General features: G+C 51.6%; 1 protein-coding gene across 2 annotated transcripts in view; it reads left to right on the forward strand.

Annotated features, from left to right (window-relative positions):
• The window catches only part of LOC147701252 (hematopoietic cell signal transducer-like), a 95,824-nt gene that overhangs the window by 67,266 nt on the left and 3,778 nt on the right, over positions 1-24,780 (forward strand). The window lies entirely within an intron of this gene.

The following is a 24,780-nucleotide window of genomic DNA, read 5'->3' on the forward strand; positions in this document are numbered from 1 at the left end:
ATCAGTCCGTTAGTTACCCCAGGGAATTGTTTGTCAGAGCTGGGGGCCCCACTTACTCTACCCACTCACGACTGGCATGAGCGGACAGTAATGATATCAAATTATCTGATCTTTGTGCTCGGACTCTGGTGCCTTGCCTTGGCACACACCTTGCCTGCCAGCTGCCATAGCTTGGTACAGGCCAGCAGCCACATCATTTATTATCATAGGCGACTCGAGCACAGTCAGAAAATGAACAGCAGTTTCGCGTAATTACAGTCATCCATGTACTATTTTATTATTGCCGTTTTGTTAATATTTGAACGTAAGATTTATTAGGCCCTGACGACAAGACGGCTCAGTGAGTTGAACGCTTACTAATGTTATCTTTAGTATTTTGCGGCTCACACACTCGAAGGCCTACAAAGCCAACTCTGGCTTCTATCCTACTGATGTTGTGAACTTGATGTCTATTTGGGCTTTTGTTTAAACTTCTTAGAAACAGCATGCTGCATGAACTCCAGCTCTCACACCTGGCGTTTGGGCGCTATTATCACTATCCGGGAGCCGGCGTCCCCTTCAATGGGGGAGAGGTCAGACTCTAAGGCTAATACGAAGAATGAGCTGCAGTGTGCTAGCAGCTGCTAGTGAGTAATGGGCAGGAAGTGAGTGGGTATGTGTAACATGTATAATATACAAAGCCCTGGCATCGTGGGGGCGTCTTCTGTGGTCGTGCCACCCTGGCAGCACGTTTCTAACCACTGCATCTTTTGTGCGCAGAAACCCAGTCACTGTGCCAGGGATTCACTTTAATTATGGGCTGAGCACTGTATGTTCATACTTTGTACAAATATCTTTAGTACCTATGCACCGTCTGTGCTAAAGTGCGCAACATGATTTGAGTGTTTTACAAGAGGTGAATGACAGTTATTGCTCTGTATATGATTATGGTTGGCGTAATATACACTTCTGAGGGTAAACATGGCGCATGACGCTGGCTGAGCGACAAGATCCTGTGGAAACCTCAGATTCAGTGCATCAGCTGTGCAAACCCTTCCTTGTGTGTAAAATTATGGCCATGGCCACCAAATTACCCATGTAGAAAGGGCAAGTTTAGCAGCATATTTTGCCGCCTTTCCAGTTGTGTGAGTTTAGAGCAAATGAATAATGCCTGGAACAAAGTTTCAGCCTTAGTACACGTTTAACGCCTGATTACATCAGTAACTGGAAGGTGACATATTAACCTTTACATGGGGTCTGTCACTGCACATCGCCCTTAAGTAGCGGCTTGAAACACAACTAGAATTGACCCCCCCGAATGTCAGGGTCAGCACCAGCCTCACAAGCTCTACAGCACACTTAGACACATGCTCTCACTCATGCTCATTTAAACTCACTCACTCACACTATTTCTCACTTCTATACTCACACTGATTCAGTACAATGCACTTTCACTCACTTGCCCTCATTCTCAGTCTCATTCGTTCTAAGTCACAATTGCAGTCACTCACTCCTGCCTCTCGCTCACTTTCACACAAATGCTCACACACAAACACACACTCATCTGCATGCACACAACGTTTTGCGGATCATTTTTGCACTTCCATGTAGCTGCCTGCCCTGGTTCTCTCCAGCTCCTCTCTTGCTAGTGGTGAATGATTTCTGAAGCCAGGCACATAGCTTTGTCCGCATAGGCCTGCGCGGACCAGCGTCGAGAAGCCTTTGCACCTGTACTGAGATGCATAGTCCTGCAACTAGATGCGTCATTCTGGGTTGGTGTTGGTGAAGATGGGGAACCACTGCCAACTGCCGATTAGGTCAAGGGAGCCACAGGTCAAAAAAGTTTGGGAACCACTGCCATAGCGTGAAGAATGAATATCGGAGCTGGCTGTTGGGGAAACGACTTGGAAAGTGTGATTGGCAGGAAAAGAAATGAGATAATTCAAAGCGGAGCCACAGATGCCTAATGATCTTAACGTTTTTGTTAACACAGTGTGAGACACCGTGTCAAATGCTGTGCTTAAGTCCAGCAAAATAAGGGCCACTGTGTCTTCGGCATCCAGATGACGACTCAGTCTTTCCGTTACCCCAAGTAGGGTTGTTTCCATTGAGAAGCCAGCTCTAAAGCCTGATTGGGATGGATGAAGGAACCTTTGGCTTTTAACAAAATTAGAGAGCTGAGCGTGGGTATGTTTCTGTGAGATTTTTGAGAAGCAAAGAAATGGCCCGATAGTTGGAGGGTAAATCGGGGTCAGCGTTGCCTTTTTCAGAAGGGGGAGCACCATGACGTGCTTCCAATCTGGTGGAACTGTGGCTTACTGTAAGGAGACATTTAACATAAAAACAATCAATCAATCAATCAATCACGGCAATTATAAAGCGCGCTACTCACCCAGGAGGGTCTCAAGGCGCTGGGGGAGAGGGCTATGTTACTGCTCGAACAGCCAGGTCTTGAGCTGCTTCCTGAAGGAGAGATGGTCTTGGGTTCATCGAAGGTGGGTGGGGAGGGAGTTCCAAGTCTAGGCTGCCAGGTAGGAGAAGGATCTTCCTCCGGCGGTGGCTCTGCGGATGCGTGATACGGTGGCGAGTGCGTGGCTGGTCGATCGTAGCTGGCGGGTGGGCATGTAGAAGGTCATGCGGTCGTTGAGGTACTTGGGGCCCAGGTCGTGGAGAGCCTTGTGTGCGTGGGTGAGGAGTCTGAACATGATTCTCTTGCTGACGGGGAGCCAGTGCAGGTCTCTCAGGTGTCCGGTGATGTGGCTGTGTCGGGGAATGTCCAGGATGAGTCATGCGGAGGCGTTCTGGATGCGTTGGAGTCTTCTCTGGAGTTTGGCTGTGGTTCCGGCGTAGGGGCGTTCCCGTAGTCCAGTCGGCTGGTGACGAGTGCCTGGGTGATGGTCTTCCTGGTTTCGGTGGGGATCCATCTGAAGATCTTGCGGAGCATGCGCAGGGTGTTGAAGCACGAGGAAGAGACGGCGTTGACTTGTCTGGTCATTGACAGGGTGGAATCCAGGATGAAGCCCAGGTTGCGTGCGTGGTCCGTTGGTTTGGGAGCGGTGCCCGGGGCCGGGGGCCACCAGGAGTCGTCCCAGGCGGAGGGTGATGATCCTAGGATGAGGACTTCCGTCTTGTCTGAGTTCAGTTTAAGGTGGCTGTTCCTCATCCAGTCGGCGACGTCTTTCATCGCTTTGTGTAGGTTGGCTCTGGCGGTGGTGGGTTCGTTGGTGAGGGAGAAGATCAGCTGGGTGTCGTCGGCGTAGGAGATGATGTTGTGTTGGCGTGCGATGGCTGCGAGGGGGCTCATGTAGACGTTGAAGAGGGTCGGGCTGAGAGAAGATCCTTGTGGTCAATCAATCAATAAATCAAAACATTTATATAGCGCGCTACTCACCCAGAGGGTCTCAAGGCGCTAGGGGAGGGGGGGTCTGCTACTGCTCGAACAGCCAGGTCTTGAGCTGCTTCCTGAAGGCGACGTGGTCCTGGGTCAGGCGGAGGTGGGTCGGGAGGGAGTTCCATGTCTTGGCGGCGAGGTAGGAGAAGGACCGTCCCCCTGTGGTGGCTCTTCGGATGCGGGGGACGGCGGCGAGGGCATGGCCGGTCGATCGAAGCTGGCGTTTGGGAGCGTAGAAGTTGAGGCAGCTGTTGAGGTATCCTGGTCCTTGGTTGTGTAGGGCTTTGTGTGCGTGGGTGAGGAGACGGAAGGTGATTCTCTTGTTGACCGGGAGCCAGTGCAGGTCTCTCAGGTGTCCGGAGATGTGGCTGCGACGTGGGATGTCCAGGATGAGTCGTGCTGAGGCGTTCTGGATCCGCTGGAGTCTCTTCTGGAGTTTGGCGGTGGTTCCGGCGTAGAGGGAGTTGCCGTAGTCCAGACGGCTGGTGACGAGGGCCCGGGTGACCGTCTTCCTGGTCTCGGTGGGGATCCACCGGAAGATCTTACGTAGCATGCGCAGGATGTTGAAGCACGACGAGGAGACGGCATTGACTTGTCTGGTCATGGAGAGGGAGGAGTCCAGGATGAAGCCCAGGTTGCGTGCGTGGTTTGTTGGTTTGGGTGCGCTGCCTAGGGCGGGGGGCCACCAGGAGTCGTCCCAGGTGGAGGGTGAAGATCCCAGGATGAGGACTTCCGTCTTGTCCGAGTTCAGTTTCAGGCGGCTGTTCTTCATCCATTCGGCTACCTCTTTCATCCCTTCGTGAAGGTTGGCTCTGGCGGTGGCGGGGTCGTTGGTGAGGGAGAGGATCAGCTGGGTGTCGTCTGCGTAGGAGATGATGTTGAGGTTGTGCTGGCGTGCGATGTCTGCAAGGGGGCTCATGTAGAGGGTTGGACTGAGCGAGGAGCCTTGAGGAACGCCGCAGATGACTTCGGTGGCTTCCGATCTGAACGGGGGGAGGCAGACTCTCTGTTTCCTTCCGGCAAGGAAGGAGATGATCCACTCCAGTACCTTCTCCTGGATTCCGACGTTGCTGAGGTGCTGCACTAGTGTACGGTGGCAGACAGTGTCGAAGGCCCGCAGAGGTCTAGGAGGATGAGGGCTGCTGTTTCTCCGTTGTCAAGCAGGGCTCGGATGTCATCGGTGGCTGCGATCAGGGCGGTCTCGGTGCTGTGGTTGGCCCAGAAGCCAGACTGCAAGCGGTCGAGGGATCCGTTCGTCTCGAGGAAGGCGGCCAGCTGCTTGTTGACGGTCTTCTCGATGACTTTTGCAGGGAACGGGAGCAGCGAGATGAGGCGGTAGTTCTTGAGGTTGGTGGGGTCGGCTGATGGCTTCTTTAGTAGAGCGCTGAGTTCGGCGTGCTTCCAGCTCTCCGGGAAGGTAGCGGTTTCGAAGGAGGTGTTGATGATGTCCCGCAGGTGGGGTGCGATGAAAGCGTCGGCCTTGTTGAAGACGTGGTGAGGGCAGGGGTCGGTCGGAGATCCGGAGTGGATGGAGTTTATCGTGCGGACGGTGTCTTCGGTGCTGATTGGGGTCCATGCGCGGAGGGTGGTGGTGGGGGGCGGAGGTTCGGTCGTGGCGTGCGTCGGTTGAGTGCTGAAGCTGCTGTGTATGTCCACGATCTTGTTGTGGAAGTAGGAGGCGAAGGAGTTGCAGAGGTCTTGCGAAGGGGTGATGTCGTTGTTTCCGGCGTTGGGGTTGGAGAGCTCTTTAACGATGTTGAAGAGTTCCTTGCTGTTGTGTGCGTTGTTGTCCAGTCATTCCTTGAATGCGGTTTTCTTGGTGGCGTGGATCAGTTGGTGGTGTTTTCGTTTGGCGAGATTGAGGGCGGTCATGTTGTCCGGTGTAGGGTCTCTGCGCCAGGTTCTCTTGAGGGCTCGGCAGTTCTTCTTGGAGCTCTTGAGTTCGTCGGTGAACCATGGGGCTTTCTTGCTGCCGGGTCTGCTAGGCGGGTTCCTCAGGGGGGCGAGGTCATCTGCGCAGTCGTTGATCCACTTCGTGAGGTTGGTGGCCGCTTGGCTGGGGTTTGTTGCGCTGGTGGGTGGGTTCTTGCTCAGGGAAGTCGCGAGCTGGTCGGCTGTGATCTTGTTCCAGCTTCTGCGTGCAACCTGTTGCTGGTGGTGGTGGATCGTGGTCCTTCTGAAGCTGAAGTGGACGCAGCTGTGGTCCGTCCAGTGGAGTCCGGTGGCGTGGCTGAAGATGATGTCCTTGCTGGATGAGAAGACGGGGTCGAGTGTGTGTCCGGCGTAGTGGGTGGTGGTGGTCACCAGCTGCTTGAGTCCGAGGTTTGCGAGGTTGTCCAGCAGGGTGGTGGTGTTGCGGTCGTTGTTGTTCTCCAGGTGGAAGTTGAGGTCCCCGAGGAGGATGTAGTCAGCGGAGGGGAGGGCGTGCGGGCTGATGAAGTCGGTGATGTCTTCGCTGAATTGAGTGCGTGGTCCCGGAGGTCTGTAAATGAGGGTGCCTCTGAGGGTGGTCTTGGGGTTGATGTGGTCCTGGAAGTGCAGGTGCTCGGCGGGTGCGAGGGTGTCGTCGATGTTGGTCGTGATGCGGATGGTGTTCTTGTGGATGATGGCGATGCCTCCTCCAGTCTGGTTGATGCGGTCCCTTCGGATGATCTTGTAGCCGTCTGGGATGGCGATGTCGGTGTCGGGCGCTGAAGAGGCGTTCATCCAGGTTTCCGTGAGGAAGGCGACGTCTGGTGAAGTTGTGTCGAGCAGGTTCCAGAGCTCGACGGCGTGTCTGTGGACGGAGCGGGTGTTGAGCAGGATGCATTTCAGGTGGCTGCTGCCGTTGCTCATCTTGGTCCTGGTCAGTGCTGGAGTAGTGCAGGTCCGGATGCAGGTGAACTTGCAGGAGTGGCAGCAGAAGGGTCCGTGGGTGCGTCTCGGGGTGTCTCGGTAGCAGGCAGGGTTCCGGCCAGTGTTGAGTGCATTGCGGCATCGTAGGTCCGTCGGATCGTCGTGCATCGGCGGGGGCCAGGGGTCCTGGCACTGGGCGCGGTCCAAGCTTACCTTTGGCGCACCTTCGGCGCTCAGTCGGTGCTCCCGCTGCACGGTCGCTCTGGGGGCGTCATAAGTAAGGAGCCGGGAGGGCGGGTCAGCTGGGTGGCGGGAGCGGGGCGGCCAATGAGCTGCTGGTGGGCGGGGCCGCAGGGAGGCAGCGGCGGGACCTCTGGATGGCGGGCGGCTGGGTCGAGAACCAGGGTCAAGCGTGGGAGGCAGGGGGAGATCCGGGCGGCCCAGCGGCGGCTGGGTCGCACAAGGCACAGGAGGCAGGCAGCGGCAGTCGAGAACGGGAGGAGAGGTCCGGGCGGCCCAGCGGCGGCTGGGTCGCTCGAGCACAGGAGGCAGGCAGCGGCAGGCGTGGGAAGCAAAGGGGGTGACCCGGCCTCGGTAAAGGCGCAGTGGTCACTCCCTAGCTGACCCCGCGGACCCCTGGTACGCCGCAGATGACTTCAGTGGCCTCGGATCTGAACGGAGGGAGGCGGACTCTCTGGGTTCTTCTGGTGAGGAACGAGATGATCCATTCCAGCGCTTTCTCTCAGATTCCGATGTTGCTGAGGCGCTTCACTAGGGTGCGGTGGTAGACCGTGTCAAACGCTGCGGAGAGGTCCAGGAGGATGAGGGCCGCTGTTTCCCCGTTGTTGATCAGGGTTCTGATGTCGTCAGTGGCTGCGATCAGGGCGGTCTCGGTGCTGTGGTTGGCCCGAAATCTGGACTGCGAGGGGTCGAGGGATCCGTTCGTCTCGAGGAAGGCGGCAAGCTGTTTGTTGACGGTCTTCTCGATGACTTTGGCCGGAAAAGGAAGGAGCGAGATGGGACGGTAGTTCTTGAGGTCGGTGGGGTCCGCCGTTGGTTTCTTCAGGAGGGCGGTCAACTCGGCGTGCTTCCAGCTCTCCGGGAAGGTGGCGGTGTGGAAGGAGGAGTTGATGGTGTCTCGGAGATGAGGTGCGATGATGGCGTCAGCTTTGTTGAAGACGTGGTGTGGGCACGGGTCGGTTGGTGATCCTGAGTGAATGGAGTTCATCGTCCGGGTTGTGTCTTCGGTGCTGATCGGGGTCCAGTTGCAGAGGGTGGTGGTGGCGGGCGTTGGTTCGGTGGTAGGGTGCATGATCTGTGCGTCGAAGCTGCTGAGTATGTCGGCGATCTTGCGGTGGAAGAACGAGGCGAGTGAGTCGCAGAGGTCTTGCGAGGGAGTGATGTCGTTGATTCCGGCGCTGGGGTTGGAGAACTCTTTGACGTTGCCGAAGAGTTCCTTGCTGTCGTGGGCGTTGTTGTCCAGTCATTCTTTGAGTGCCGTCTTCTTGGTGGCGCGGATCAGCTGATGGTGTTTGCGGGTGGCGTGCTTGAGGGCGGTCCTGTTGTCTGTGGTGTGGTGGAGCTGCCAGGCTTTCTCGAGGGTGCGGCAGTTCTTCTTGGATTTCTTGAGTTCGTCGGTGAACCAGGGGTTTTTCTTGTTGCCGGGTCTGCTGGGAGGGTTCTTTAGTGGTGCGAGGTCATCGGCGCAGGCGGTCAGCCACTTGGTGAGGTTGCTGGCTGCTTCGTTGGGGTCCGTTGTGCTGGTGGGAGTGTTCTGGCTGAGGGAGGCGGTGAGCTGCTCGGCGGTGACCTTGCTCCAGCTGCGGCGGGGGACCCGTTGCAGATGGTGGTGGGTCGTAGTTCTGCTGAAGCTGAAGTGGATGCAGCTGTGGTCGGTCCAGTGGAGTCCGGTGGCGTGGCTGAAGGAGACGTGCTTGCTGGATGAGAAGACGGGGTCAAGCGTTTGGCCGGCGTAGTGGGTGGGTGTGTTCACCAGTTGCTTGAGTCCGAGGTTGGCGAGGTTGTCCAGCAGGGCGGTGGTGTTTCTGTCGTTGTTGTTCTCCAGGTGGAAGTTGAGGTCCCCTAGGAGGATGTAGTCGGCGGAGGGAAGGGCATGCGGGCTGATGAAGTCTGCGATGTCTTCGCTGAACTGTGTGCGTGGTCCCGGTGGTCTGTAGATGAGGGTGCCTCGGAGGGTGGTCTTGGGGTCGGTGTGTATCTGGAAGTGCAGGTGTTCGGCGGCGGAGAAGGTTTCGTTGGAGTTAGTCGAGATGCGGATGGTGTTCTTGTGTACGATGCCGATGCCTCCTCCCGTCTGGTTGACGCGGTCCTTCCGGGTGATCTTGTATCCGTCCGGGATGGCTGTGGCGATGTCGGGCATTGAGGAAGCGTTCATCCAGGTTTCGGTGAGGAAGGCGACGTCCGGTGCTGTCGCGTCGAGCGGGTCCCAGAGTTCCACGGCGTGCCTGTGGACGGAGCGGGTGTTCAGCAGGATGCACTTCAGGTGTTTGCTGTTTGTGTTGGACTTGCCGAGGGCGGTGCAGGTCTGGTAGCAGGTGAAATGGCAGGCTTTGCAGGCGAAGGGTCCGGTGGTGCGTCTAGGGGTGGCTCGGTAGCAGGCAGGGTTCCGGCCGGCATTGAATGCGTTGAGAGTGGTGGCGTTGTAGGTCTGTCGTGTAGTCTTGCATCGGCAGTGGGGGCCAGGGGTCCTGGCACTGGGCGCGGTCCAGGCGCGGACGGGCGCAGATGGGCTTGCCTTTGGCGCACAATCGGCGCGCCCGCTGCGCGTGTGTGAGGGCAGCATAAGTAGGGAGCCGGTTGGGCGGAGCAGCTGGTTGGCGGGAGCGGGCGGCGAATGGGCTGGCGGGGGGCGGGGCCGCAGGGAGGCAGCTGCGGGAAGAAGCTGGTGCGGGCGGGCGGCTCAACGGCGGCTGGGTCGCCCGAGCACGAAGAACACAGGAAGCGGCAGCAGGCAGGAAGCGGCAGCAGGCAGGCAGTAGGAGCAGCACAGGAGCGTGGGGGCGACCAGGCCTGAGGACAGGCACTGTAGTCGCAGAGATGGTGGCTCAAGCAGCTTGAGCACAGAGCTAGGTAAAGGGTCCCTAGGTGATCCTGTTTTGACACTGTCTAAAAGTCCTTTAAAGGAGGCTATGTTTAGTAAGGGCCATGTGTCCAGATTGTTAGATGGTGCGCAAAGCACCTTATCCTGGTCAAAATAATTAATTGTCGGCTGAGGGTGGTGCAGATACTAGTTGGAGGGCTTTAGTAACTTGCAATGGAGGGGGGTTGTCCCACTGCATGCTCACTATTACCAAGTATATTTTCTCGACTTTCTGGACAAAAAAGTTAGCCAAATCCTCACACTGCCATTTATTAAGTGAGGAGGCCCTAGATTGGGTTTTGGATCCAGCAAGCTCCATGACCATACTAAAAAGTGTTTTGGAGCAGTTCAGAGCACCAGAGATGGTAGTTGATACATATTCAGTGCGGGCTGATCTGCAGTGATTATGATATACGTTTTTTTGCCTTTTTATAAATAGTTCTGGAGTAGGAAGCATAGTTCCTTCATTCCATTGCATTACATTTGCCCTTCACTGTTTTCAGCGCATCAGTAAACCAGGGCGCTGGAGGACAATGATTTTCGCCGTTTTTTGGGAAAGAGGGAGACAGGTGTCAATGGCTTTGAGAAGCCATTTTTGCACGGAATCAGAGAGCGTATTGACCATTTCTTTAGAGATGGGCATATGAGAGCACAAAATATTGTTTAAAGCAGTCGTGTCTAGTTTTTTCTAATCTCCAGTTAATGTCCTTAAGGTGGGACTAGCAGATACAGAGTTATCTGGAGGTTCCAAACGGAACCTAGTGATAAAATGGTAAGACCAGCATAGGGGGAGTGCTTGGGAACAGTAAATGCTAGATAAACTGTAGAAAATACGATCAAGTAAGTGGCCAGCCTCATGCCTGGGTCCAGAATAATGTAAGTTAATGTTTAAGGCTGCCAAATCAGAGATGAGATAGTGCTGATTTTACATGTCGGATCATCCAGGTGTAAGTTAAAGTCACCCAAATTTGAGAAATTGGCAGTGCTCATAAGCAGAGAGGTTATCAGGCCGGGGAATGATGAGGCCCAAGGAAAGGGAGGCCCAGCAGGACGGTACACACTAGAGAGGGTGAATTTTGGGGCCAGGGCCAGCTTGAATAAAGCTATCTCACAATTCATGAACGGTAAATTTTCGAATTTACACTGGTAGTCCTTTTTAAAAATTATGGGAATACCCCCGCCAAATTTAGAGCCCTTATCTTTCCTAACTATAGCGTAGTTAGGTGGTAAGGTGGCAGCAACATCAGGGCCTCAACTCCCATGCAACCATGTCTCTGTGAGAAATTCAGTATCCGGTTGTTCGGCTTTATGCTTCGGGAGAGAGCAGCAGTTCGTGTTGAAGGAAGGAAAATTCCTTGCTAATTGGGGCGGCATGGTTAGTATTATTATTTTTGTTACCCTTTGGAATAGTTGTATGCCCCTGGGTTATCTCAAAGAAGAAACCGCAACATAAGCATTTTTCTCCCTGTTTTCTAGACGTAGCAGGGTACAGTCGGGAAGCAGTGGATTGCGGTAAGCCATTAGTTGGCTAGTTGAATAGTGAAGTCTAAGTGCCCTATTTGGACCAGGGGTCATAGCCTCCTCATTTATATCATTAAGCTGGGGCTCTTTATTCCTGACTTCTTGTGTACGGCGAAGTGCTTTGATCTTCTGCTCCGGTGGACATTTAAAATCACATGGGCAGGCTGAGCTGTTTTCAGATGTCACTAAATGTACACAATGAGGTTCAGCTCCCTCACGGTTAAAGTTAAGAAGTTCTTCCTTGGAGTAAAGCAGACCATGGATAGGGGAAGTACCAGAGGTTTTGGCACTAGGCCTGGGCCAGGCGCGGACGGGCGCAGACTGGCTTGCCGTAGGCGCGCCAGCAGTGAGCACGGCGCACTCGTCTGCTGCGCATCCATGGCATTGGCACCCAAGTAGTTGTAGTGTCGCGGGCAGTTGGAGTGTACCACTGCCGCACACGCCCCCTCCCACTGTTTCTAAGTGTTATACCCCTGGAGCGTAAAGGGGCGTTGGTTTGCTCCAAGCGTGCACATGCATACGCGAGTTATGTAATAAAAAGCCCGGGGCTCCGGGCGTGGTCAGGTAGTTTGCCGCCACCAACCATACCGCATGTGTCCTGTGTCTTGTCTATCTAGGCCCCAACCCAGGACACTACACTGGCGACGAGGTGGTCAACGTCCCACCACCCCTCGTGCTCTGCTGCACCACGACACCGCGTCCCATTCGCGGCGCTCTGCCCAGCATTCCTGCGCACTGACAGCCTACTGGGCCTGCTTCGCACCGCTTCCCGGGGCCCCGTGACGTCCACGGCCTGCCTCCTGCCTCCCAGTCGACGGCGTCCCAGCCCTCATGGCCACCGTGCCGCACCTCAAGCGGTTTGAGGTCTCGGGCCCTCCCCCATCACAGGCCACCCGTTGGAAAAAGTGGGTGGAGCGGCTGGAGAACTACTTCATTGCGGCTGACATTGCGGTGGGGCGACGCCGCGCCATGCTATTACATCTAGGCGGTGAGGCCATCCACGACATCTCCAAAGACATCACGGAAGGCGACCCACCACACACCTACGCCACCCTCCGCGATGCCATCACCAGGTACTTTGAGCCGTTTGCCAGTGCTGACTATGAACGCTTCCTGCTGCGCCAAGCGCGCCAACTCCCGGAGGAGTCCGTCGACGTTTTCTACGCTCGGCCCAAGAAATTAGCCAGCACATGCACCCTCCCCGATGCGGAAGATGAAATTCGCTCCCAATTCATTCAAGGGTGCGCCTCGCTAAAGCTACGAGAGAGAGTTCTTGAAACAGACGCCATGTCCATGCGCCACATCCTGGCCCTGGGGCGGTCTAAAGAACTTTCGAAGGCCCGTGCCGCCCATATGGAGCCGAAGTCACCAGTCCCGGTCAAGACGGTGCCCGTGTGGGCCATCAAGTCTCACCCGACGGACAAAAAGGCGAGGACACCCAGAAAAGGGCGCACGAAACAAGGACAATCCACCCAAGACCAGTCCTGCATCTGGTGCGGAGGCCCCACCCCCCACAAGGGTGCCTGCCCGGCACAAGGCAAGATCTGCAGCGTGTGTGGAAAAGCAAACACTTTGCAAGTGTCTGTTTAACGTCCCAAAGGAAACAACAGAGTGGCCCACCCAGGAGAGTGCGACAGGTGGCGCTGCAGCAAGACACGTCGACCAGCAGCGACATGGACGACGACGGAGATGACGCAGCATCCGTCCACGTGGTGCGCATGCTCAACACCCTGGCAGCAGCGTCTTCGACCGAACCCATGTGCTCCATACAAGTACATGGCCAGGCGATCCAGGCCCTCATCGACACAGGTGCCACGATAAACCTCATGGCCGCCAGCGTGTACCAAAGCCTCGAGGATGGCCCCGCACTCCACCCCACCAGAGTGCAAGTGTTCGCCTATGGAACCCGGCGCCCCCTGCGCCTGTGCGGAGTGTTCCGGACAACCCTGTCCCACGACTCGACCCGTATACAAACGAAGATCTACGTGTCCCAAGAGGGGTCAGGATTCCTTCTTGGCTGCAGGACCGCGAGGGAGCTGGGACTCATACATTTTGCCCCAACTGTGCAAGCCCAAGGACTAGACCATCTAGTGGCAGAATATTCCTCGCTGTTCGAGGGCATCGGGTGCCTACGTGGACCCCCTGTCCGACTTCACATCGATCGGTCGGTCGCCCCAGTGGCCCTCCGGCACAGGCGAATCGCCTTCTACCTCCGGCCCAAGGTCGAGGCTGAATTAAAAATGCTAGAACAAGTAGGCATCATCGAACGGGTCACAGGACCCACACCATGGGTATCACCCATAGTAGTGGCCAAAAAGCCGAAGCAACCCGATGCAGTGAGAATATGCGTAGATATGCGCATCCCCAACCTAGCCATCAAAAGGGAGCGTCACTTGACACCGACCATTGATGACATCATCGGGGAGCTCGCAGGGTCCAAGTGGTTCTCCAAAATGGACCTGCGGTCAGGGTACCATCAGATCCCTCTCCACCCAGACTCGCGCGCAATCACAACCTTCTCCACCCATGCGGGCCTGTGGAGATATACCAGGCTAAACTTCGGCATCTCAAGTGCGGCAGAAGTCTTTCAAAATATCGTACACAACGTCCTCCAAGGCCTGGACGGCGTGCTCAACGTGAGTGACGATATCCTTGTACACGCCCCAACCCTGGAAGAGCACATCAGAAGGGTCCAAGCGGTGTTCAGCCGGTTACAAGAGAAGGGACTAACACTCCACAAAGACAAGTGCGAATTCCTGCCCAGAGACATCAGCTTTTTTGGATACAAATTCTCCGACCAAGGAGTGGGCCCCGACCCTGAGAAAGTTAAAGACATACACAATGCTCCAGCCCCCTCGTCGGTAACAGCCGTCCGCAGCTTCCTAGGCATGGTGACCTACTGCGGGCGCTTCATCAAAAACCTATCTGATCTCACAGGGCCCCTCCGCGACCTCACCAATTCTAATGCCACCTGGAAGTGGGGCCCGGAGCAGCAAGAGTCGTTCATCAACACCAAAGCGGCCCTGTCAGCGGAAACGACACTAGCCTATTTCGATCCACGACACGAGTCCCAACTGATAGTGGATGCCAGCCCCACCGGTCTTTGAGCAGTCCTGTCGCAGCGCCAACCATGCGGGGAGTGGGCCCCAGTAGCATACGCCAGCCGCATGCTGACCCCCACCGAACAGCGCTACTCACAAATTGAACGAGAGGCAATCGCCATCTTATGGGGGTGCCGCCACTTCCATATCTACCTTTATGGACACCCTTTTTCCGTGATCACTGATCACAAGCCCCTGGTACCTCTCTTCCAAGGATCATCATCTCGACCACCACCAAGAATCGAAAAGTGGGTACTTCAGCTGCAGGAGTTCCGGTTCACAGTGGAATACTGGCCGGGCACCCGAAACCCAGCGGACTATCTTTCGAGACACGCCCGTCCGGTCACAGACGCAGAAGCGGCGGAAGCTGCCGCCACGGAAGAGTACGTCCGGCTCATTGTCGAGCGGTCGAAACCACGCCCCATGTCCCTGGAGGAAGTAGCGAGGGCCACCGAAGACGACGACTGCCTCCAGATCGCAATCCAGGCCCTGAAGTCCGGCGACTGGAAGGCTCTGCAAAGCCCGGCGTCCTTCCGCACCCAAGCCGCCCTAGCAGTCCTTAAGGCCCTATATCAAGTCAAGGACGAACTATCAGTGTCTACCGAAGGGTGTCTCCTGAGAGGCCCACGCCTCGTGTTGCCCAGCAGCCTCACCCAGCAAGCCGCCCTGTTAGCACATGGATCACACCAAGGGATCGTCAAGTCAAAAAGCAGACTCCGAAGCAAGTTGTGGTTCCCTGGACTCGACAGGGCCGTCGAGGAGGTCGTCCACAGCTGTCCTGTATGCCTGGCGACCAGCTTGCCAAATCCCCCGGCACCGGTAATCACCGAAGAGGGGCCAACCTCCCCGTGGGCCCGAGTAAGCGCAGACTTTGGTAGCCTCCCGGGGGGCAAGTACATGCTTGTCGTGGTAGACGACTTCTCCCGCTACCCCGAGGTGGAAATTGTAACATCGACTGCAGCCGCAGAGGTGATCCCGAAGTTCGAAAAGATCATCGCCCCCCATGGGATCATGAAAGGTCCGCACAGACAATGGACCCCCGTTCAATGGCAGCGAATTCACAGAATATCTGCTGAGCCACAGCGTCAAACACAAACGGATAACACCAAGGTGGCCGCAGGCGAACGGGGAAGTCGAAAGGTTGATGAGAACTTTAAACAAAGTCATCCAAATCGCAGTCGCCGACGGCCACTGTCTAGAACTAGCAATCTACCAATTCCTCCGGGAATATCGCCAGTCTCCACACTGCACCACCGGAGTCGCCCCAAACCGCCTGTCCTTTAACCGAGCCGTGGTGGACACCCTCCCGCACCATCCCAGGTGAGAGACGGCTCCAACTCCCAGCAATCGGTCCATGGAACAACGCTCCAAAAACAACCAAGAAGCGTCCCGGAGGCGAAGGGCCACAGACAGCCCCATTCAAGTGGGTGACGCAGTTTTGGTGACAGACCACCAACCCAGCGGGAAATTCCGCCTGCCGTTCGAACTAGACCCCTGGAGGGTCACCGAAGTGCAAGGAACGATGGTCACCGCCGTAAGGAATGGAGAAGTAGTCACAAGAAATGTTTCGTTCTTCAAACAAGTACGTGAAAGAGGAGAAGACCTAGAACCGGACGACTGGCACATAAACCGCCCGGAACCAGAGGCTGGACACCGAAGCCCACCGCACAGGCCAGCGGAACCACCCGAAACAAGCACCCCAGCACGGCAGCCCGAAGACACCGCCCCGAGCAGAGGAGATCCGGCGGGACCAGCGGAAACCCCCAGCAGCGCTGGCACCAGTGAAGCGGAAGAACCTTCCCAAGTCACAGCGGAAGGCCGCAGCCAATCGAGGTACAGTCTACGTCCCTGCCCCAGACCTTCCCAGAGGTACCGAGACTTTGTAGCCCAGTGCTGGCGTTGAACTGATCCAGACGACGGACCCCGCCGAGACCGAAGTAAGACTGTTAAATTTTACGTTTGATATTCTGGGTTTGTCAAAGTGATTTCAGGGACTGCACCTTAGACTGTCGAGCTATTGGTTGTGAACTTTACGGCCAGTGGAGACTGCTGCTCCACCACTCAGAGACATGTGTGTATTTTGCTTCTGCCATTTTTGTTTCATCCCTAGGTAAAGGAGGAATGTAGTGTCGCGGGCAGTTGGAGTGTACCACTGCCGCACACGCCCCCTCCCACTGTTTCTAAGTGTTATACCCCTGGAGCGTAAAGGGGCATTGGTTTACTCCAAGCGTGTACGTGCGTACGCGAGTTATGTAATAAAAAGCCCGGGGCTCCGGGCGTGGTCAGGTAGTTTGCCGCCACCAACCATTCCGCATGTGTCCTGTGTCTTGTCTATCTGGGCCCCAACCCAGGACACTACAGTAGTCTCCGCCTGCCACCTTCCGTGTGACGTAACAGGGGGTGTGCAGGTCCACCCTCCACTCAAACAGCAACAGCTGCGGTGGACTGGGGTCGGAGCGCACAAGATTGTGAGTGGAGTGACCTAATGTCCCAAAGTGTTAGATTTGAAACCAGAGTGAGGGAGGGATGAAAAACAACAAAGAATCATTGAAACACAAGTTAAAAGAGCTGTCTAATGTGCTAGCAGAACTTACAGCAGTCCGCTGTGCGTGCGTGTCATCGGCATCTAAGTAGTCCCCGCCTGCTGCCTTGCGTATGATGTAAAAGGGGGTGTGTTGTGCTGTGCAGGTCAGCTCTCCACTCAAACAGCAACAGCTGCGGTGGACTGGGGTCGGAGCGCACAAGCATGTGAGTGGAGCGACCTAATGCCCCAAAGTGCTAGATTTGAAACCAGAGTGAGGGAGGGATTAAAAACAACAAAGAATCATTGAAAACATAAGTTAACATTGATGTCTATTGTACTAGCAGAACTTACAGCAGTCCGCTGCGTGTCCGTGGCATCGGCACCTAAATAGTCCCCACCTGCCGCCTTGCGTGTGACATAACAGGGGGTGTGTCATGCTGTGCAGGTCAGCTCTCCACTCAAACAGCAACAGCTGCGGTGGACTGGGGTCGGAGCGCACAAGCATGTGAGTGGAGCGACCTAATGCCCCAAAGTGCTAGATTTGAAACCAGAGTGAGGGAGGGATTAAAAACAACAAAGAATCATTGAAAACATAAGTTAACATTGATGTCTATTGTACTAGCAGAACTTACAGCAGTCCGCTGCGTGTCCGTGGCATCGGCACCTAAATAGTCCCCACCTGCCGCCTTGCGTGTGACATAACAGGGGGTGTGTCATGCTGTGCAGGTCTGCCCTCCACTCAAACAGCAACAGCTGTGGTGGACCGGGATCGGAGCGTACAAGCATGTGAGTGGAGCGACCTAATGCCCCAAAGCGCTAGATTTAAAACCTGAGTGAGGGAGGGATTAAAAACAACAAAGAATCATTGAAACACAAGTTAAAAGAGCTGCCTAATGTGCTAGCAGAACTTACAGCAGTCTCTCACAGGCAAGTGAGTCCAGACAAACTGGCTACTACAAAGAGGCAAGTGACGGTGGCTGTCAGAAAACATCTACACCATAACCTACTGTACTGAAACCACAAATATTCTCCACCAAACAACTCTCAGTGGAAAAACTGCCTTTTAGGTCTGCCTCAACGGGTAGCTCCAGAATCTGCGATTTGCTTAAAGTCAAGCTCTGAGAAGTGGAAATCTTGTCCATCTTCCCAGCGATATATAGCATCCTTTTCAGAAACAGAAAAATGCAGTTTGCAAGGACTAGTTCATCTCCAAGCTAATCGATGGCCCACAATGTGCCTTCTTTGAAAATATGTTAATAAGATGTTTCACCAGCTCACATATAGCCATCATGTGTGTGTTTAGATATACCCCTTAAATGGATCCATTCTTCTTTCTCAAAGAACATCCCTAATCTTGCACTCTGTTTATCCACACTCTTGAATAGTCTTCACATATAAAAGATATAATAAATGGGTTGAAGACCTACACAGAAACTATGCTCAGCATGTCAAGGAGGGCTTGGACATTCTTTGCTTTGAACAATGCAGGAGTTGACAAACCATTTCTAGGAATCATTGACTAGACCTCCTGTGCACCTGTATCGCCATCACCCAGGTCTCCCACCTATTGTTAACCACATTATTGTCACATGTGACCCAGATCCACACCAATCCATGTAGTAAAGGTGTAGTATTATTTGTTTGAGTCACACAACCAGATGTCGATCTCTCTTCCTACATATGGCAGGCCAACATCCTATGTCACCAGAACAGTCTTCCTTCTGATATGTGGGAGAAAGTTGGTTCTGGGCGCAGACAGTGGTTTGGTTAAGCTGTCGCTGAGGTGTAGATAGAGCAGCGTGGTTCTTACCTTGTTGGAGATCTGTGTTCTTACAAACATTTTTTGCTGGGATGAGTACAATTTTAAGATATTTACCCCAGCACTCTGTGTTTTTGGATTGTATGTCAATAGGTGTCTTTTAAGTAAAACTACTCTCATGGAAGTACTCTCATAGAAGTAATCCTAAAGGAACGGTTGAGATGTAGATCTGATTTTGCTTAAGTTCATTTCCTGATCCATATTATGTGAAATTGAAAGAGGAGCCATGCAGTTTTGTTGGCTTTGGAAAATTATGCAGCCACTAAAATAGGTAGAGATTGTGGGGTGGAGCGCTTCAGAGCAACACAGGTCACTTTGTTTTGGTAGTCGCTGCCAGGTATGGGCCACCTTTCCTATCCCCAATCTCCTCTTGACATACTGACACATGGCACGTCTGCATGGGGGCTAAATTCGAAAATTGGGACCACGTCTATTGCTGCTAGTATATTTGTGTTTTTTATGTTACACAATGTCATCTCACTAGAACTATTGGCATCAGGTCAAACCTGATAGAGTACATCTTTGTACAACTATTGACATGATTGAGCGTTGGGTCACAGCCTATTAAATTTAATAGACTTGTTGTGACTTTATTGCATATATCTTCTACTTTAGGCTCATTTAGTCATTGTTAATCAATGGAGCAGCCATCTTTGACACTTGGGGCCTGATGTAGGTAAGTTAATTTTACCATTTCTTAAATACCGAATCATACCGATTCGGTATTTAAGAAGTGGTAAAATGGAGGGGGGGATGTAGGTATTTCAGATTCGGTAAAAACCGAATCGTTAAGATTCGGTATTTACCGATTCTGTAAATACCGAATCGGTAAAGCCCATTGATTCCTATGGGCATTGAAGCCCATAGGAATCAATGGTCATTACCAAATCGGTATTTACCGATTCGGTAATTACCGATTTTTGCAAGGGTGCAGGGGGTGTCACTTTGACACCCTCTAGCACCCCAATTCCGGACTTGTGTGCCATGTGGCACACAGACATGCCCTAAGGGCATGTCTGTGTGTCACATTGCACAGGTGTGCATGCACAGATGTGCATGCACACCTGTATTCAGTATTTTACCACCCAATTGGATTGGGTGGTAAAATACCGATTCGTAAAGCCCTGTGGCACTCTAACATGTGCCAACTACATCTGCATTTACAGAATCGGTATTTTACCGAGTCTGTATTTACCGATTCGGTAATTTTACTGAATCAGTAAATACAGAATCGGTAAAATACCGATTCTGTAAATGCATGCCCTACATCTAAAAACCCTAATACCGGTCGGAAACGGCCGAATTCGGCCGTTTCCGACCGGTATTAGGGCACCTACATTGGGCCCTTGGTACATACAGCCATATTCATGAACCTGAATAGCGCTCGCAAATGGCCAGATTCTGAGAATCTGGCCGTTTGCGAGTGCGATTTTTGCATTTGGGATTCATCATCCCAAATGCAAAAATCGCTATTTGCGAACTCGCATATTTGCGAGGAATTGGATTTAAGGAATCTCTAACAGAGATTCCTTAAATGCAATTCATCACCCTATTAGAAATTGCGAATTCGCAATATTTGGTCGCAATTTACCACGAATTCTGACTTCGTGGTAAATTGCGATAATTGATTAAAAAGCACTTTTGTGCATTTTTTTCTTTTGCATGTTGCACACACACATGTCCTCTGGACATGTGTGTGCTCAACACCTGTTCAAATGTACATTTGAGGTGTGCTACAGGGTGTCCTTTGGACACCCCTGGCACCCTTCAAATCGCAATCTTATTTGCGATTAGCAAATTGCTAATCGCAAATAAGGAATACTCCCCATTCATTCCTATGGGCCTTTTGGCCCATAGGAATGAATGGGGAGTTTTTCCTTATTTGCGATTAGCAATTTGCTAATCGCAAATAAGGAATCAGTAGGAATCGCAATAATTTTTGCTAATCCTACATGAATCCCGTTTTGCGAGTCCTTAATAGCGAATCGCTATAATTCGCTATTAGGGCCTCGCAAAACGGGAGATTGATGAATATGGCAGATAGTTTCCTTTATCTTAAGCTGTTTACAGTGATGACTTGTATTCTTAAGCGAACATACAGAAGTTACTTAACATTATATGAGCTGAGCTTTGAATAAAGTGGTAGACAGAGTACATTTATTTGCATACAGATATCAGATGTTGGTTGATTTTGACTTTGTAACAAACCTCAGAAGCAGTTTAAGTTGGTGAACAATTATAAGACAAAAGAAAACTTACCTTCCTCCTTTATAAAGTAGGTTGGTGTGTTTTTTTATTATGAAGCCCCCCCACTAAAATGCAGAACGTGACATCACCTCCACTTTTCTTAACTTATCCACGACCACCACCTCTGAAATATGCAAAGTGGAGGAAGGTGCAAGAGTTTGTGGCAGCAGCTTTAGCGTGGAGTGAAAACATGCACTTAGATGCATACTCTGAGGGCTGAAGGAGAAGAAACACCGGATAACTTACCTGAGTTTAGTCAGGAAATAGCACACGTTCTTATTGAGTATGAAATTGTTATTAAAAACATGATCTTCATTGCTTTCCTGAAATGAGTGGAATGCTAGAAAGATATCATTTTGACTGACGAGTGCCAAACCATAGTTCATCTATTGTCCATAGATGATTATGTCATTGATCTGAGGAAGTTGGAGTTACACCTAAATAGTGAAAATGGTTGATCCCTCACATGTAGATGGCAGCTCCATCACTTTTTCCTTTCTATTGGTTTGACTTGATGAGGAGACAGTGGAACAAGTGGTGAAAAACACAACTTGGGTGGGCAATGAGCCTTCCTTCTTTACTCATTTAAACATAGTCAATGAGAGGGCGTTTCAACTTTTGAGACAACTATGTGAGGCCTTCTTCTTCTCCAGTTCCACCACCAAATTTCTGTGGCTCACACTACAGTCAACACTGGACTGAACTATTGACATGGCTTCTAATCTGTACCACCATTTAAGGATATTTTGAAGGCCCAAAGAAGTCAGACTAGTACTGCCCGGCATCACACCTGGTTGGAAAGCTATGCACTAAATTCCAATTAAAGAGAAATCTCAGGTAGCAGTGTGTTGTGTTTCTTTCTTTGAAAAGCTCTTAGAGACCAGTGGTGATTTGCGCTATACAAAACTATTGTAACATAACATAACATAACATAACAAGTCATGACTGCATATTGTGTAAAAGGCACTTGATGCCTCCTATCCTGCCTTCCTTTTCACAGGCTTAGTTCTCAATCTGGAGACAAAGGTGACTTTCCAGAACTTACTGGCCTTCTGCCCGGCCAGGCACTGAACGTGTGACTGATGGCCCATGCACAACCAATGTTCATCTGTAGGAAGCTCCTTCCCCAGCACATCTACAGGAAACCTTCACTTCACTTGCAGTCCATCTGATAAAGTAGTACTTTTGAGTTTCTCAATGTTCCATCTAACGCTTTCCAGGTGTGTAATTAAAAGTTTTTTGAGAGCTGGCCTAGACAAATTTTCTAGAGACTCTGGGTCATCAAAATATTCGGGATGTCCAATTTTAGAGAACATCAGCTGGACGTATCGTAGCCATTTGATTTTGGATGCACCATCCAAGTTCATACAGTCCGTGATGAGTTCTCTGTTAAATTGGCATTCCACAGTGGTCCAGATTTTGTGCCAAAGCAAACACGGTGATAACTTTATAGTGTCGCTAAGGTATTTGAGGCCAGTCTCAATGTGAGTAATAAAAGTCGAAGTAGATTTACTCACACCTAGTAAATAGCGGATAAAAAGATTCTCACAAATTTGAAGTGAGGACACATTTTCGAAGCCCCATAGGCCTGCTCCATAAGTGACTGTCGCTACACATTTGGCTTGATAGATCTGTAACATCTCAACAATCGGTTTGCCCCCAATTTTAGCTGCGAAAGTTCTCAGGGCCCCAATGGCACGGGTAAAGGCAAGTTTCCTAGCAGATACTGCATGTTTCCAACCTCCTTTCCTCTCAAAGACAACACCCAGGTAGCAAAAGGTGTCCGTACTCTCAATTCTTTGCTCGTCAAGATATATCGAACATTGTGGCCTTTTGTTTTTTTGGGTGCATGACATGGAGAAAGTTTTAGAGATGTTCACTTTCAGGTTTCTTTTCCCCATGTAAGATGAGAATTCACTTACGGCTCTCTGCAACCCTACCTTAGTCCTAGACATGATTGCCGCGTCGTCGGCATATAAGATACAGGTAAGGTACAGGCCTACCATTGACGGATGGATAGTCACTTGGCAGATTTGTTAGGTGCTCTACGATGGAGTTAATATAAAAACTAAATAGAAGGGGCGCAAGTATGCAGCCTTGCCTAACCCCTCAATTTATGGCAAATTTCTGTGTGCATTGCCCCTGGGTCCCAAACCTCACTCTGGCACCGGCATCTCTGTACAGTTCTTTGATGATGATAGGATCCACCCCAGTATGTTCCAATGTTGACCAGAGCTGCAGATGATCCACACAATCAAATGCTGAGCTAAGGTCAACAAAGGTGACAAACAGGTCCCCTTTTTTGGCCTCAGTGTATTTGGAGATCAATAAGGACAGGTTTAAACATTGTTCCTGGGTACCCAATCCCTTTCGGAACCCATATTGGAGTTCCGAGATGACCTTTTTTTCTGTCTCCCAGTGCTGAATTCTCTTAAGGACGATCCTTCCTGCGATTTTCATGAGGCCGTCCAATAACGATATAGGACGGTAGCAAGCAGGATCGTCCCTGTTTCCCTTTTTAAAGATGGGCACTACAATTGCGTCTGACCAGGTATTAATTAAGCCACATTTGTTTCCCATATTTAAAACGTTAGTTAACAGGGGAGCCCAGAATTCCAGGTTTGTTTTGTAGACATCCACTGGGGTGTGGTCGGGGCCAGGGGCTTTCCCTGGCGGGCTTTCCCTGATGGCATTTTCCACTTCTAGGGTGGTAAAAACCAAATCAATTGGATAGGGGGATACTGGGGGGTCACTTAACTGGTAATCCTGAGTTGATTCATTCAAGGATGAGGTTGCCTTTTGTTGATTCTGGGTGTCCCCCTGACTATTGCTGTAAAGTTTGCCGTAATGTTCTACCCAGAGCTCTGCCGTGATTGCTACGTCTATGCAGTTGTCACTATCTTTTGTGTTGTATACTGATCTTATAACTTTCCAAAAGAGGTTAGTGTCCTTATTCCTGGCAGCTTCCCCCAAAGCTTCCCAGGCCTCCCTTTTCATTGTTGCCTTCCGGTGGTTAATTTCCCTCTTATACTCTCGTCTGGCCTGGGAAATTTGAACCCTGTCTTTGGGAATGGTGTTTAAAACTTTCTTCAAATTCTTTAGGGCAGCTGTACACCTGGAGTCAAACCACCCACGTGTGTGTTTCCCATTCTTTTTGTGGCTCCTAGTTAAGATATCTTTTATGTACAGCTGGATATTAGCGAAGGCTGCCATAATCGCCTTGGGATCAATATCTTCTTCTAAACAGACAAATATGTCTGTAGAGCAAGATGATATGAGGTTGTGGAAGAAGATTGTGGGGTTCAATTTCTCCCACTTTATCACATAGCCGTTTATCTTTGTTAAGGTGACCTCAAGTGGATAAAGAGGCCCGCTAGATTCCTTTGCTTTCCCCTCTGCGAGCCTTACCCCAAAGGTAATAGGATAATGATCGCTCATGGGGTCATCCCCGATCTCCCAAAAAGTTATAAATTTGGGTTTAGTGGGTGATATTAGTGCAAAGTCGATTGTAGTTTCACAGCCTCTTCCATTATATGTTGGGGCAAAGGGAACTGGGGGGGAGCATGCCTGATTAATGAAAGTAAGATCAAAAGAGCAGTCCATCTGATGTTTGTACCAGCATCCAGCCATACAGAATCTTAGGTTCACCTTTCTTCTGTTACCCACTGAGACCGTAAACTTTCCCACCACAGAGGCTTTACCTTGTTCTTAGAATGCAAGCGTCTTGTAAATAAAAGCGACTTTGGCTATCCTGTCCCCATGATTACCATCACTTCTATTGTTTTCCCTTCCCACATGAGCTCTGACATGGCTTAAAAACTGCACCTGATGCTTTACAAAACCCATAAATAAATGTCTTAATTTGTGCCATTTAAAGTTAATTGCTCTAGTGAATCATTGGCTCCTAGCAGAATATATCAGGGCATCTAATTCTGCCTGTCTGCTCTGAAGTCTTGTGGGAGTTTTTGCTTTACAGCACATTGTCACACAAAATAATTAATATAGATGTATCCACTATCCTTCTCAATCCAAATAACTGACTAACATAACCATCACTCAAATTACTTTCATATTTTACTATACTAATTCACCACTAATCCTTTCTGAGTTCCAGAGTAGCATGTTTCTAGCCGAAAAAGCGCATCAGCGCCTCATCAGGGGTAGTTAGTGCTATATAAATGCAATTACAATACAATAAAATAGTGCAGTGCATGTGCCACTCCTGGCTACTGCATCACTGACCATGCTTCAGGTTTGGTAGAC

This window comes from Lissotriton vulgaris, chromosome 7, assembly GCF_964263255.1.
Source record: "Lissotriton vulgaris chromosome 7, aLisVul1.2, whole genome shotgun sequence".
In the NCBI taxonomy this organism is placed as follows: domain Eukaryota; kingdom Metazoa; phylum Chordata; class Amphibia; order Caudata; family Salamandridae; genus Lissotriton; species Lissotriton vulgaris.